General features: G+C 34.1%; 1 long non-coding RNA gene across 1 annotated transcript; it reads right to left on the bottom strand.

Annotated features, from left to right (window-relative positions):
* Positions 1-3,256: 3,256 nt before the first annotated feature.
* Positions 3,257-5,070, bottom strand: LOC142181254 (uncharacterized). The gene is made up of 3 exons (XR_012709855.1): positions 4,912-5,070; positions 4,478-4,602; positions 3,257-3,587 (listed from the first exon to the last, which is right to left on the bottom strand). It is a non-coding gene; the product is annotated as an uncharacterized LOC142181254 (long non-coding RNA).
* Between the last annotated feature and the right edge of the window lie 11,131 nt (positions 5,071-16,201).

Below are 16,201 nucleotides of genomic sequence, written 5' to 3'. Positions count from 1 at the left end.
TTCTGAGAAGCGGTCATCGTCCAGGCCGAGGGTCCTGTCCCAGGGTGTTGACTTCCTGAAATTACTTGTGCCAAAGTAGGGAGCACACGAGTCGAAGGTCTCGTTGCTGAGAATTTACTTAGCCATGCTAAGGTATGATACATGAGCGCTGAGAACTATGAAGCGAGTGGCACCTCGTGGATTGGGCCTATTCGATCAGGTTGGGATCGAACCCGTGCCGATCATATGGTGACTAAGATAGAAACAGGTCAGTACATATTCGATCAGAAAAGAATTTCTTTAGAATATTCATAAACTGCTATTAAGCAATTATTTTAAAATTGTTCTTATAAGCTTTATGTTTTACATGCATTTAGAACCTTTGCGCATTATGTATATGTTATTAATGTTTCGTCCCCTGTCGTTGAGACTCACTGAGTACAATGGATGGTACTGACGTTCTCCTTTGGGAACCTATGTTGGTCTGCGATACAACGTAGGAATCGGTTTTGCAGGCGAGCAGGCTACGAGTTAGGACTTCCCTCACTTCCAGTACTATTGGTGAGCTCCGCTTTTGTTCATAGAGTATTCCTTAGAGTCATTTTCATTTAGCTATTTCTTTGTTTACTTAGAGAACTGGCCAGGAAATTTCATGTTCTGAGCAGTGCGTCACAATGTTCGGAATGAAAGTCATGAACGAATTACGAAGCTAGAGAATAGAAGTTCGACAACTTTTCAAGGAACTAAGCTTAACTACATTTCTGAGGCAATTAGCAATGTTATAGAAGAAATATAGTGTAGGGAGAATCATTAATATTTCCAAACATAAAGAGTTAGCCTCACATACCTTGACTCTGGCCTTTTTAAGTGTGTCACAATGGTCATCGCCTCTTTCAATGATAATCTATGGCAATATATATCAAGAGGAACCAATATTAGCACGAATGCCTATGTTTTAGTCACTTAAGCATTTTATCAAATACTTGGCGGACATAAAGCGTCACAACCCTTATTAATGGTGTTTCTACACCCAAAAACTCATTCTCTTGCTCCTAGATAATTCTAAAATCTTAAATTGTTATAATCAATATCATTCTTCATCGCCCACAAGATAAACAACACCCTTAATCAATAATCAACACTCGACAACCCAAACATATAATCGTTCATGCTTTTCTATCAAACCCATCAACTCATATCTCATGAACTTAGAGCCTATAATCACTAATCCAATGCTATAATCAATTAGAGGTTGAAGATATTACCTTTTTGACATTCAATCCTCTTGAATTCGAGTTCTATGATTTTTTTTCTCAACAATGATGTCTCAATCAAATATCTAGTGATTTGAAGAGTTAACCATGTTAATAAGGTGTTGTAGAATTGAAATTAACTTAGAGTCTTCATTAGAACTTACCTAGGATGGTAGAGCGATCTTGGAGGAAGTAGGTTCTTCGGAGCTTCCCTTTCTAGAGCAAATTTTTGTATTTTAGGGTGTAGGGAACAAGGTAGGGCTTTTAAAGCGACCATACAGGTGCGCGTCCATGAAGCTGAAGGCCTAGCTGCACAGCTGAATGCGCAATAATGGAAGTGGCACTGCCACAAGTGTGTTGTCGCGTACCTGAGCGCGTAGATTGCGCATTGTCCAGTAATATGTGCATAACCTTTTGTACAGAGATCCGTTCGAGCTCCACAATATATCATTGGAAAAGTATTTCAAAGGTCTACAACTTTTACGTTTTAAGTTTTCTAAAATTACTAACAAATTTTATGAAATTAGGCTGGAAGTCAGACCTTCTATAAACTTAGTCGATTTTATCGAATCTTATGTACCTCACTCTCTATCTTGATTTCAAAACAACTATTCCCACCCATACTCATCCCGATAGGACTTCACATGTCTAAAATATCTTTAGGAAATATTGGGTCTACCCATAAGGGGTGCCCTAAGGCCCAATAGGGTTATTAGTTAACCCTAATATTCCCCGTATAAGTACACTTAGGGTGTACACTAAAAACATGACTTTGAGCAGTATTTTTCCTACGCTATCTATCTCACAATCAAACTAGGGTTTAGACTGTGGAATTGGGGGTTGCTCCAACACACTGTGACAACCATCGTCGACCAGTAATTTCAGCCACGGTTCATCCGTTTTCACTTCCGCTTCACGAAGAACAAGTAAGTTCTCGTTTTACGATTTACATGTTATCTAATGTGTTTAGATTATCGCGTGTTTCTTCATTGGTCTCAGAGCCATATGCAGGATTTCTGGTCCGAAAAAAATTATAAAACTATTCTGATTTTATGTGCTAGAACTGTAATTTTTTTATCTATGTGCAATTAGGATAGCTTAATATGTTTAACTGTTGCATGGTTTTTTTTTTGACCACTTTGAAATTCGTTTTCAGATTTCTTTTTATAAAGAAAAATATAAAAAGGACGATGTATAAAAAGAAAATCAGTTTCTTTTATATCTGTAATGCGATATAAAAAATAGATTTAAAATAAGTTTGAATCAGTTCCTAAGAAACTTGATTTTCGAAATTTTTTTCATATCGTTCTTTTTTAATATAAAATTTGACCAAAGAAACAATTTCAAAGAGATAATTTCTTTTGGAGTTTTCTCGATCAATCGTCGCACCATAGCCGCCTGAATTTTAATACCGCTGAAGGTGATTAACGTCTCAGTCATGGCAGAGTCACTGTTTGAATGATAATAATAATAATAATAAAATTAATGGAACTTTGTGCTCCATTGATGGTGCGGCAGATCAATGGCAGTGGAGAAGAAGAGAAACTAATACTTCTCTTTTAATGGAAAGGGAAGGCGGCAGAACCTAAGAATAAAGGAAGATGAGAAATTAGAGTTTTACTCTTTCAAGTTTCAAAATTATTTAATAACTAGTTAATTAGTATGCCCTTCGCGCGCGGCAAAATATTTCTTTTTATAAATCTAGTTGTTTAAATTTTTCACTAACTAATTTGGTACTATTTGTATTCGAAGCTAATGTTATTCCCACTCTTTTTTATTAAACGAAAAATTAACGGATTTCAGCTTAAATTTTAGTTTACATTAATAGACAGTTTTGTGGAAAAAGCAGACATATATACTATTACGGTGGAACACTGGCATTAGCCCCTATCACCAAATCTCTATTAGGGAAGCACGACTCATATACGAATTAAAATACAATAACAATTCAAATATAAAAAACTCAAAATAAAAAACTACAATAGATATGTATAATACTGGAGTAAAAGATAACACCCTCCTCCTCAGCATAAATTCCCAACTTCTCTGTAATATTTTGCAGCTTCACTTCAGCATCAAAACTACAAAGACAATCTATAGCAGTATTCTTATTACTTCTATGGGGAATGTAGGAGAAGAAGGAAAAGTGTCATTAAAATTCGGGAAATGCATAGTGATAAGGAGAAAGGAAGGTGAGAATGGTGCTACGAGCAAAAATAATATTTAAAACTAAAATTACTTAATTAAGGAGAAAGAAGCAAAAGAAAATTGAGAAATTGCTTGATCAGAACACAATATATAGCTTCTTCTACCCCAATGACACTTCTCTTCATAATACTTAGCTTCTTCCAATTCCTAGCAAATGGCACGAAGAGAAGTTATCATATAAACACAATAATATCGTCAAACAGACGCTGACAAGAAAAAAAAACCTGCATTATTGAAATTTTTTGTAGGTGTAGAAGGAATGCCATTAGCACAATATAAAGCAATTCTCTCATCAATTCAGCAATATAATTCTGCCCAGTCTTTGATTACTAAAGTTGGCGTGGCTTTTAGTAACTAAATAACCAAGATTAAGATGTATCGTGAAAGAATTTTTTTAGTGTTATCTAATAGGTGCCCTATTTCAATCTTTATGTCAAAAACTATTTTCATGTACTACAAATTATCTCTCCTTTACAACAAAAGGAATCATTAATTACATAGACAAAAGATAATAAACTTTGAATAGAAGCTTCATTCATCTGACAAGTTATACGATTTCCTAGCATTTTTTTGAGTCAAATAAAGAAAAAGAACTAATACATTATATTTCCAAGCCTCAATTTGACAGGTCTTAGCTGTTTCTTGAATTCAAGTAAAAGCTAGTGAAAACTATTTCAAGCTTTATATTCATATTATTCTTTATTTTAACATGTGACCTTTTACCTATAACAATTTCATCGAAATTGTCTCCATCCATGTAATTCATTAAATTTTACAAAGGTAAACTGAAATCTCTAGAGTTCTTGTTCAATTCTTGAAACAATAAAAAAATTTAAGAAAAAATGATTTGTTTATGTGGATATATCTTTGACAGATTTTATAACATAATTTTTCCTTTGTGCATTAATTATAAGTATATAAGTATATTTATTTCTATTATAAGAGACTCAAATTTAATACTTTGCAATTTTGTTCTTACTTAAAGAATGTAAAAAAAAATCATATACAAAGAGATATGAAGCCATAATTGCACCAACCAAAGGTCACTCTTTTATTGAACTCAGATAAAATCGCAAAACCTGGAAAGAGAATATCCCCAAAGCCAATCAAGCCATAGCCATAATAAGGATTAGAAGATTAGATAGTTGAGAACTCTTAGAAGCTACAAAAAATTTAAAAAAAGAACTGAGTCATATTTCATCCCATACAGTTTAAAGAAAAACATATATAGTAAAACTATTTAAGAAATAAAAGCTTATCGCAAAGAACAAACAGAAGGGAACATAAACAAAATCCCAGAATATTGGATACCAATACAAGGAATACCAACCAAAAAATCTCAAAAATAAGGAAGAGATAATCAAATCACAAAATCAGAGAGAGGCGATTTACCTCTGGCAGTAATAGAAATAAGAGAAACAGAAACTGAAGGGAAAAATTAAAATACTGAAGAGCAAAGGAAGAATTTTACCTTGGGCGAGGGGAGGAAGAAGAGGAGAAGAAGAAGACCCTGTAAGGGAAGAGAAGATTTGCGATAAGGATTAAGAGAAGAGCCATTTAAGAGCAGTAAAAGAAGCAATCGTTTCTTTTATAGGGAAAATAAGCGAATGTTAAGTTTTCTTTATTGAAAAACTTTTTTTCATCAGTTTTAAAAGGAAAAATGTCAAAAAAGAATTACAATAAAGATTAATGTCAATGCTGGGCTGAGAGAGGTGTCACATCATCCTCTCTTAGACCCAACTTCATATATATATATATAGGAAAGAATAATCAGAAGATCCATAGAGATTGTACACTCATATTATTTGAAATCAAATACTATGATTGTTGAAATATTTTTCGATCTTGATTTTATTTTCTTGACGAAATCTGTTATCTACACCTATATATGATAAATATATGTTGATTATGTATAAAATATGTATATTTTTTATATTAAGTAACTATTATTTATGAGCGATTATATTGTGTAGTATTCCCAAGTAATTAATAATTAATGGATCGACAATTATTACTAAGTGCCTGATGGGCTAGCTGGAAGATATAACCCACAAACAAATTTTAGGAGTAGACCTCCCTTGTACCCTGTTCAGATTGTGGATTAGTTTAACATTAAATATATTTGTTAATTTTTTTAACATTAAATTTATATTTTAATTTATTTAACATGCTTGAAATATTAATTATTTTAACATTACTTTGGTTAATTAGTTTAACACACGCTTTATGTTAATTTATTTAGCATGAAATCAATATTAATTAGCTTAATATTAACAATACTTATTAATTTGTTTAACATGTATAATATTTTAATTAGTTTAACATTAAAGTAAAATTTATGTGAATTTGTATAGCATGTAATAAATGTTAATTAGTTTGACATTAATTTTATTTGCATGCTAGTATAAGTTATTTGTTAACTTATGATCCAAATGGGATTGTAAAATCATGATTAGATAATTATGTTGTCTTAAACATGATTAAGACGCTTATCTAGATAATTGAATAGGTTAATTTTCATAATATTTTAATTTTTGGACGATGATTGGGAACATAGTGAACTTTCGACTCCATAATTAATATATGTGTTTATTAACTTAATCAATTGATGCTTAGTGTCATAATATGTATGTATGTAGAACATCGTGCCTTGCGTTATTTTTTTTACATGATCCTCATTTTATTTTTTATTTTGTTAAAGAAAGACTACTACTTCAAAAAACATTGTTGTTGAGCTCAACAAAGGGTTGAAACTCAATGGTGACAATTATGAAACCTGGAGCTTGAAAGTCCAGTATGTGCTAGAGGAGCAAGAGGCTCTGGAGGCCATCAACAATGTCATGAATGTGAGGAAGTCAACATTGCTCAGCATAGGCGTGAGTATGAAGCCTATGACAGTTGGAAGAAAAGGAACTCAATTGCTCGCATTACATTGTTGAGCACCTTAGATGATGACATTCTAAGGGAGTTTAAGGATCACCAAAGAGCTATGGATCTTTGGAATTCTTTGAGGAAAAGGTTTGGTACCTGTTCCACTGCAAGGCTGAGATCCTTAACGTTCAAATTTGACTCATATAAGAAACGCTCAGAACATTCAATGAAAATACATCTGAAGCATTTGACCCATAATGAGCGAATCACAACTCTGGAAGATGTCCTGAGACACCTTGAGTTAGAGGAGGAACGACTTGAGGCTGCAAAGCCAATAGCTGAGTTGCACATGGCAACAACCTCCAAAAACAAGAGTAATTCAAAGAAAAGAAACTGGGGAAAGAAGAGAGGGTCATCTCAAGTTCAGCTTGCTAAAAGAGAAAAGACTGAAAAAGGCAAGAACAGACGTCCCAAACGTGTGAAAGTTGCTAAAGTGAAATGCTATAATTGTGACAAGAAGGGTCACTATGCTAGAGATTGCTCTGAGCCTCCTAGAAAGGGATTTCACAATGCTCGAATTAGTGAAATTTGTGTTTTTAGTTCTGTTTTTCTAACTAAATCTAATCTTTTGTGGATTGTAGACTAATGAGCAACAGACCACATAGCCTGGGAACATAGTGCCTTTGTTGAATTTCGGCGAGTTACACGTAGAGCAAAGTATATATATAGAGCAAAGTGTATATATGTAGGCAACAACAATAAAGTTGTTGTTGAAGGGATCGGTACATGCAATTAGTCCTGCATGGTGGTCGAGACCTAATACTACACGATGTTCTCTTTGCACCAACAATTCGTCGGAATGTTATTTCAGTTTCAGTTTTGCTTAAGTTAGGATTTGACTTGTTTTGTCATGGCAATTCTACCAAGTTGACTTTTGGTTCAACTTTATTTGGTTTTGATCATGTGACCGGAGGTTTAATTATTATGGATTTGAATTATGATTCATTTAATAATAATGCTAGTTTTTCTATGTTTGTTTCTTCACATAAATATGATAGTGATGTAAACATATGGCATGCTAGACTTGGTCATATTGACCAACAAAGAATGCAAAGGTTAGCAAAACAAGGTTTGCTTTCCAGCATTAAACATGTGGAATTGTCCACTTATGAAAATTATCTAGCTGGAAAATCTGCAAAAAAAACTTTAGGTCTGGCAACTAGAGTCGAATATCCTTTGCAATTAGTCTATTCGGACATCTTTGGGCCTATGAATGTTAGGGCTAGGCATGGAGCAAGTTATTTCATCACATTTATTGATGACTTTACCCGTTTCAGTTATGTCTGTTTGATTTCCCATAAATCAGAAGCAATAAGTTGCTTCATAAGCTATATGAGCTTAGTGGAAAATCAATTAGACAAGAAGATAATAGCTCTTCGAACTGATCGTAGTCTTGAATATTTATCAACTCAGTTTAATAATTTATGTGATGAAAAGAGAATAGTTCATCAGTTGACTATCCCAAATACTCCACAACAAAATGGTATTGCGGAGAGAAGAAACAGAACGCTCCTAGAAATGGTTAGGTCAATGATGGAACAAGCTAACATCCCAATTAGTTACTAGGATGATGCATTGCTTACTACCACCTTTGTACTTAACCAAATGCCTACAAAATCAGTTACTACCACTCCATATGAGTTATGGACTGGAAGACAACCCGACCTAAGTATATTAAGACCTTGGGGTTGTGCTGCCTATACACATGATTTCTCTCACAAATATGATAAATTGGGCCCGAGGGGAAAGAAAAGTATCTTTATAAGATACTCTGAAACCTCAAAGGGTTATGTGTCTATAGGTCAGCAAGACAGTGGGAGTGTAACTGAGTTTGAATCACGGGATGTCACATTCTTAGAGGATGAGTTCCCTAAGAAGGGGTAGGTCAAGACCTACCTTATTTGAGATAATGGATCAAGAAGTACAAGGATCACTTCATTCGAGTGGGAGAATTTTAGCAGATGATGAATTAGTTTCTCATCAAAAAACCCCTTCATCATCAAATGCGAATGAAAGTAATCCTTTTACATTTAGTGGAAGTGACCAAATGGATCTTGTTCTAAGTGGGAGCGATATGGTCATAGATATTGTTCCAAGTGGGAGCGGGATGAATGATCTTGATCCGAGTGGGAGCAACATTGATCCAAATGGGAACAGTGATGAATCACAAATAAGGTGTGGTTCTCGTAAAAGATTCCCCGCCGACGATTTGATACTAAAGGCATCGAACTATTTATGATGCTCCTACAAGAAGAAAACTATCCTAAAAATGTAAAAGAGGCTCTCTCAGGTCTTTCTAAGGATAGATGGACAAAAGCAATGGAAGATGAATTGGAGTCTATGAGAGTTAACAAAGTTTGGGAACTAGTTGACCTCCTTGAAGGACGCAAAGCAATTGGGAGCAAATGGATTCTCAAAATTAAGCTCAAGGCTAATGGCACAGTTGAGAAATATAAGGCTCGACTGGTGGCGAAAGGGTATACACAGCAAAAAGGAATAGACTACGAAGAGACTTTCTCACCTGCTGTACGATTTACCTCGGTTCGCTTGGTTTTAGCTATTGTTGCAAGCTTGGATCTTAAATTACATCAGATGGATGTAAGGACTGCCTTTCTCAATGGAGAACTAGATGAAGAAATCTATATGGAACAACCTGAGTGTTTCATTGAAAAGGGCCACGAACAAAAGGTTTGTAGACTTTTGAAGTCTATTTATGGCCTCAAACAATCTTCAAGGAAGTGGTATATACGCTTTCAAAATGTTCTTGTATCCAATTATTTTACCATGATGGATAAAGACCATTGTGTTTATACCAAGAGATCAAGAAACAAGCTTGTAATTTTAATATTGTATGTAGATGACATACTTATAGCTAGAAATGATAAGGAGTTTATAACCGAGATAAAGTCATGGTTATCATCCCAATTTAAGAAGAAAGATATGGGTAAAGTTGCATATATTCTTGGAGTTAAGATTTCAAGAGATCGTCCAAAGAAACTATTATATCTCTCACAAGAGAATTACATTAGAAAAGTTCTTGAACGATTTAATATGCAAAATAGTAGCCCAGTTGAAACTCCTATAAGTAAAGGCCATACCATGGGAAGTCAGATGTGTCCTAAGACTCATAAAGAGACAGAAAGAATGAGCCGAGTTCCTTATAGGAGCGCAGTCGGAAGTCTAATGTATGCTATGGTATGCACTAGACCTGATATCTATCAAACAGTTGGCTTGGTAAGTAGATATCAAACCGACCCAGGTTTAGCACATTGGCAAGCAGTAAAGAGGATCATGAGATATCTGAAGGGAACTATTGATTATGCCCTTTGTTATCAAGGCGGCAAGGATCTGCGATTAGTTGTATATAGTGATGCTGATCATAGAGGAGATCTATATGAGAGGAAGTCTACCTCGGGATGTGTTTTCTTACTCAGTGACGGCACCATATCATGGAGTAGTAAGAAACAATCATGTGTATCACTATCTATGATGGAAGCCAAATACGTGGCTCTCGCATCAGCAGCACAAAAAGCCGTTTGGTTGAAAAGGTTCTTGGATCACTTGTTGGATATCACTAAAAATACTGAACCAGTATTAGTATACTGTGATAGTGAGGCTGCAATATCCTCCACCAAGGATCCAAAGTTTCATTGTAAAATCAAACATATAGATATCAAGTATAAATATGCGAGAGACATGGTTAGACGCAAGGTAGTGAATGTGAAGTATGTGTCTACAAAAGATATGTTAGCATATCCATTGACCAAGCCTTTGTCTAGAGATGTATTTGTGAGACACGCTAGGTCTCAAGGCTTGCGTAGACTCTAAGATACTTTATTTTGTTATTTATTTTCTCGAGTTCACAAACTGATGTTCTTTAATTATCAATAAAGTTAATTTACATACATACATATTTTAATCGTTGAATGTTATGTGCATTCTTTATTTTTTTGATAAGTATGTCGGGTAGACAAGAGATTGGCCTTCTCACACAGGCAACCGCCTCCTTATCTTAGTGATGTGAGGAGATGAGACATGGTTTTAAGCAAAATTATCATAAGGATAATTTGAGAGATATTCGCTTAAAATTAGAATGTCGCTTAAACAATGACATAAGGTCATTAGGGTGAACGTTGTTCACCTAGTCTACTTTGTGAGCCAGATGCGAGTTAAAAATAATATTGTAGATAAAAGAATTCAAATTTAGATACTTATGGTGTCTAAATATCATTTGTACAACATTCTTTATGAGATAAAGACATATGCTCCTTGGGAAAAGGGAGAAAATGTTGTAGCACACGTTTCATACCATGTGTGCTAATGTTGACCAATTGGATTAACATAAGTCCATTCTCAACTTATTGTTGTGTGAGACCTAGAGCTTTTATGATAGCTCAAGATTTTGTACCCTTAGAGACTCCGATCAGATATTTGAGACTTAGTGTGATGTTTAGCTATCTTAGTTTATTTCCAAAAAGACCATGTACATAGATTCGGTCTAGCGGAGCATATCTAGAAAATCCATCATACTAATGTTAAGGGAATCGTGAGAAGAGGAAGATCATTGATGGAATCTTATTTATTTGTATTCACTAGTGCACCAATTATAACTTATGAATTATGATTGTGAATACAAGAAATAATGATATACGAGATTTTGAGACTATATCAAATGTGATTTACATGATCTAGGGTACTGCATATTTTATGATCTACTTGCAGGTTTGCACTCGACGAGAGGCTATATACTCCTAACAGATGTATAGCACTTAGCTCTCACAGTATGTTGGTCGCACGGTCTACTTCTCTGTATGAATGATTGAGGAGATGAGTTGAGAATATGTTTCTCAAGCTAGATGAGCACTCCCATTATGTGTGAGTGGGAGATGTAGGAAATATTGGGTCCACCCACAAGAGGTGCTCTAAGGCCCAATAGAGTTATTAGTTAACCCTAATATTCCTTATATAAGTACACTTAGTATGTACACTAAAAACATGACTCTGAGCAGTATTTTTCCTACGCTCTCTCTATCTCACAATCAAACTAGGGTTTAGACTGTGGGATTGGGGATTGCTCCAACTCACTGTGACAACCACCGCCGACCAGTAATTCCAGCCACGGTTCATCCGTTTTCGCTTCCGCTTCACGAAGAACAAGTAAGTTCTCGTTTTACGATTTACGTGTTATCTAATGTGTTTAGATTATCGCGTGTTCCTTCAATATCATATTAATATTCAGTTAACACAACCACACCTAATCTGAATTTACAGAGTGTTACAAATAAAGTAGGGGAAAAAAAGAATTAATAGCCTTCGAGTGTATTAAAGAAACTAAAGTGTGACTCGTTCTTTGATTCAATAGTTTCAATTTCCAACATACTAGTAAATTAAATGGTTACTTTGTATAACAAATATATGAGGTAATATAGGAACGTTCCACATTTTAGTTGTTGAAAACAAAAACCACTAGTTCCGTCAACAATTGGAAATCTAACTTGTACACTATATATTGAAGAGTGGTGGAATGATGAATGTTCATTCACCATTTGTTAGAGGTAGGGGTTTTCAAGAAAAATTGAAAAAATAAAAATAAACCGACTTAAAAGATTGATATATATATATATATATATATATATATATATATAGTGCATGCGCGCACTCTTTGATTTGGTTTGTCATTAGGAAAGATTGAATCAAACCGGCATATAAATATATTAATTTTTAATAATTTTTCTTTAATAATTAGTGTAGACATATTTGTGATCCTTATTTGAGATGTTGTTTAATATAACTATCACAAAGGATTTGTTTTTGTTTTTGTTTATCTAAATGCTTAATCCCAACGTGTATGGTCACTTTTCTTTTCTTTTTTTTTTTTTTTTTTTTTTACAAGTGTCTTTTAGATACTTCAATCTCTCTTCCAATTATGGTAGTATATCTTTTTTAATTTTGAGATATTATTTTATTGATAATTCCTGAAGTAGACCGATCCTATCATTGTTTAGGTTTTATATTCAGTTTTGCATTCAGCATTATAAATTATTTGGAATCATTTGCTTATTCTTTTTAATTATTAAAAATTTGGTTATGTTATAAAGTATAGTGTGATTGAAATTTATGAAAGTGGCTAATTATTATGTATCACGGAGAAATTTATCACATAAGCATATGAAACAGATCGAGATTTATCCATTCGTTCGATTCTTGCTAGACATATAATTGACTTTTAGAGAGCAACCTTTTATATATCCTTGAAGATACTTAATTACCATTTTCTGTCCTCAATGCTAGTTTAGGATCAGAAAAAGTTTATCCCTAAAAATTGTATTTCTTTAGGCACCACAACAGGCAAAATAGGCTATTAAAATCTTGGCCAAACAAGTTATTAGTCGACTCGAAAGAAGTAGAAATGGACGGTTCCGTACTTGATGTTAAACAGACCACCTTACCAGAAGCGTAGGAGGAAATTACACTGGTCGTGATATAACTGAAAAGTCATCGCATAAATGACCAAGACAAAATCCCTTTATAAATCTCGGGGCTTACGCCTTATCCTGTGTTAAAATAAAATGTCCCATCTTACGCCGCTGACTTTTAAAACATTTATACGAACAGAAGACTCGTTGCTCCCCGAAGGAAAAACTATGTTGTATAGCCGCTTCAAAAAATAATAACCGATAAAATACATATTTTTTTATATATTAATGTATAATATACATATGTTATACACAATTCTTATATATATATTTTATATTTTTTACCGATCGATTAAACGTGTAACTTGCATAAATATTGTACGGGGCGTCCTATTTGGTCGGCCCCATTTAACCTACACCTATTTTTTTTAAAATTTTAATTTGTACCCACTTTTTAAACAACTTCAGCCCCCTTTCTCCTCCTCCTTCTCCTCCTTCGTTTTCTTCTTTCTTCTTCTACAACGATGACTTCAACATTGTTCTCTTTGATTAATGAAGCTAAAGCAAATATACTGAGGACTTCCACTTGGATTATTATAATATTAAAAATCCCAAACCAAGAGACAATAAAAGTTATTTGAAATTTCAGTTCTGTATTTGTGAATTTCGATGAAACAAACTAAAGTGGCATATGTCAAGCCGGCAATATTATTAAATACATTATGTCGTCTCTTTTTACAATAAGGGTGTATTGTAGGCCGGGCCCAGCCCGGGACCGGCCTGAGACCGCGGGCCAAATGGGCCGGTCTCGAATGGGCCGGTCTTTAATGGTGCATAAGTCCGAGGCGGGCCGGTCCAACCCAAATAGCCCGTGAGCCCGGGACCGTTAAGCCCGGAATCGGCAGGAGGGCCTAGGCCGGTTCAACCGGGCCCCAACGGCTATTTTTTTAAAAATAAATTTTATTTAAAAAAAATGACCAACGGTCATATTTTAAAAATCTAGCCATTGGTCTTCAATTTCCAACCGTTTGGAAGTTTAAAAAATAGTCATTTGGCCCCCAAACTTTGTTTTAACCCCAAACTTTTTATAATTACACTTTTTTCCAATTCTCAACTATAAATACCCCCTCATTCTTTCATTTTTACTCACAAATTCATCAATCTCTCTCTAATTTTCTTTTATAATTGCTTACTTTATTATTGCAATTTCGTGAAAAATTGTGAAGTTGGTGAATTGAAGTATTCAAGTCTTCAACGATATTCAATTTTCAAGAAGTTGTTCGTCAATTCGGTAAAGTCGTTCCAACTCTTAAGTTTTAATATTATAGTTTTGTTTGTTTTATTTAGTATAATTATAACTAATATGGACTTTTCTTTGAAAAAAATATTTGGTGGTAAGGGTAAGGGAAAATCTAAAATTGGTGAATCTAGTCGCCAAGCTACTACTCTTTCCCCGGCTCCTCGACCCAACCTGTTACTCGTCCTCCTCCACCTATTATTCTTGATAGTGATAACCCTTGTTTTCAATTTTTCGATAGTCAATTTTGCTATGATGTTGCACCAGGTCAACAATTAAATGAAAAAGTTATGAATGTTCTTTATCCTAATCAAACTATCTTTGAAAATGATGAGGAAAATGATGATTTAGATGAAACGCAACCAGATTTAGATAATACACCTATTAGTCCTGTTAATAACCCAACTGATGCACCGCTTGACCCTCCTGTAGTAACCCCTACTTTTAATAGACAACCTTCTAAACGGCCCGAAACATCTCTTGTTTGGCACTTTTTTACTCAACTAAGAGAACAAAATAAGGCTAAGTGTAAAACTTGTTGGTCTTTGTTGGTTCATAAATTTACTGGAGACCGTAGCGGTACAGGTAGTTTGACTAGACACATAAAGACATACCCTAGAGATAAAGCTAGATATTTACAAATGAAAGTTGCGCAAGAGGGGACAAGTATAGATAGTACGGTTAACCCTAGTACAGGGTCAAATCTAGTTCAACCGGGAATTAACACTGTTATCGGTGACATTTTATATTATGATCCAATTAAAGATCATGAAGAATTGGCAAAAATGGTTACTGTTATGTGTTTACCCTATAGTTTTCCTTCTAACCCTCAATTTGTGCATTATATTAGAAGAGTTTTTAATCCTACTTATAAAGGATGGCCTCGCGCAACCGTAAAGAGCGATATTTATAAATATAAACATGAATATGAACAATATTTGTGCTATTTATTTACTCATATAGATTGTCGCATTGCTATTACTACTGATATTGGTAGAAGTGGTAATGACTATGATTATCTAACTGTTACAAGTCATTAGATAGATGAGGACTGGATAATGCAAAAGCGCATTATTGCTTATAGAATAATTAATTCACGCCACACAAGTAAGTTTATTGCTAACACAGTTGCAGATATTTGTAGATATTTTTGCATTAGAGATAAAATTATGTCGGTTTCAATGGATAATGCTTCTAGTAACACTAACGCTATAGGTTTGCTTACAACTACACTAAATCCTGCATTTAGTAATATTTTTCATGTTAGATATATTTGTCATAGTTACCATTTAATCGTTGGTGATGGTATGAAAGTTTTAAATGTAGAAATTGAAAAGGTTAAAATGGATCTTAATAGACTTTTTTATTCAAACTGTAGAAGTAGACTTAGAAACTATTTTAAAAAATGTGATGAATTTGGCCTTAGAGAAAGAAAGGTTCCTAAACCTTGTCCGACTAGATGGAATTACATGTATGAAAGTTTAGTTGTTGCATATGAATATAGGAACCCAATAAGCGCAATGTATAATGCTCGTGTAGGTGATGGTGATGATGATGATGATGATGAGCACCTTACAAATCAAGATTGGACTAATGTTAAAATGCTTGTAGACTTTTTAGAACAATTTCATGTTGCTACAAATGAATTATCTGGGCAATATTATCCTACTATTTCTAACTGTTTAGTTTATATTGCAGCACTTGCAGATTTGTTTACTCAATTTTCAGAGGATGAGGTAATTTATCAACTTGCTATTGATCCTAAGAAAGCTAAGTTTAAAAAATATTTTTTCCCTATCTCCCCTATTTTTGGTGTTGCTGCAGTGTTAAATCTTACAATGTAATTAGGAGGTCCTCACTTTTGGTATTCAAAAATTTATAACGCTTTATCACTTTCAGCTGAGGAATATGCTACACTTGGAGATGCAAAAACCTCAATTAAAATAAATGCTCAAACAATTTATAATGCTTATCAACTTGCCTTAGATCATGCTATACCAAATGTTCCAACTCCTACTTCGTCTAGTTCGCAATCATCTAAAAGAATTGCGGGCCTAAAAGCCCTTAGTTCTTGAACGGAGTTCAGGGGTTCTCAAGGAGATAATATTGGTGATAGT

Source organism: Nicotiana tabacum, chromosome 5, assembly GCF_000715075.1.
Source record: "Nicotiana tabacum cultivar K326 chromosome 5, ASM71507v2, whole genome shotgun sequence".
Classification (NCBI taxonomy): Eukaryota; Viridiplantae; Streptophyta; class Magnoliopsida; order Solanales; family Solanaceae; genus Nicotiana; species Nicotiana tabacum.
Note: the sequence above shows the minus strand (reverse complement) of the source record. Positions and strands in the feature narration are given on the sequence as shown.